Here is an 869-nt window from a genome sequence, read left to right on the forward strand (position 1 = left end):
CAGATCTAATTAAAGAAAAACTGGAAGGAAGTTTGATGAAGGATAAATGAGAACGAAGCTCAGCATGAACCTCTGGAAAACAATTAAAAATCTTAGAAGGAACGTCTCACAGAACCGCCAGGACTCCGTCCACTTGGGTTTCCCTCAGTGTATTACAGGCCTGGCAGCCCGCCGGGCTCAGCACTGCTTGTTTTTGTTTGTTTAAATAAGCAGCACTGAAAACGTCTCTGTTGTGCCGAGCTTTTCACTGGCGGAGCAGATTCATTCCTAAAAGACAATCTGCAGTCGATTCATAAACCCACAGAGAGCGGACCAATCAGGCGCTGCTGCTGCTTTATCTCTAAAGTTTACCTCAGTGCGGGTCGCACGCTCCTCCCTTCTCTCAAACTGGACACAGGCTGACCTGTATGGATGTTTACATCAACCCCCTGTGAGGAATTATGATTATCTGGAGAACTCCACATCAAGGTAGGAGTCTAAACCCGCCCTGTTAGCTCTGGTTGAGCAGCTCTACGTGAACCGCAGGAATAACGTAGTCGCTTTCAGAGGAGTTGAGGAGCGCTGAGAATGATTTATGTTTGTGAACAAAGAATTATACGCAGCGTTTCCATCTCGACACGCTGCCCAGCGTGTGGCGCCGTCTGCCCTGTAAAGTTCATGTCTGTGTTCCCGGTTGGTCGGAGCGTTAGCGGCTAACGAACCATAACCTCATCATGCAGGTTCAGGTGAGGAGCTTTAGCGCTCGCCTCGCATCACGTTGGTTTTATATTAGTTATTATTATTTTTCCGGCTACACGAAGCATCAAACCATCAGATGCTTTGTCCACTTAGTCAGACAGAGTTAATGAGCGTGGAGATCTGAGAAACTC

The 869-nt window shown here is 47.5% G+C and overlaps 1 protein-coding gene across 1 annotated transcript in view; it reads left to right on the forward strand.

Moving 5' to 3' along the window:
• Nucleotides 1-551, forward strand: part of LOC103155368 (transcription factor CP2-like protein 1) — an 11,340-nt gene extending 10,789 nt beyond the window's left edge. Inside the window, exon 14 of the mRNA XM_016663511.1 lies at nucleotides 537-551. The gene's annotated coding sequence lies outside the window, so the exon portion shown is untranslated. The remainder of the gene's footprint in view (nucleotides 1-536) is intronic.
• The last annotated feature ends 318 nt before the right edge of the window (nucleotides 552-869 follow it).

This window comes from Poecilia formosa, unplaced genomic scaffold (genome assembly GCF_000485575.1).
Source record: "Poecilia formosa unplaced genomic scaffold, Poecilia_formosa-5.1.2 Scaffold424, whole genome shotgun sequence".
NCBI classification, from domain to species: domain Eukaryota; kingdom Metazoa; phylum Chordata; class Actinopteri; order Cyprinodontiformes; family Poeciliidae; genus Poecilia; species Poecilia formosa.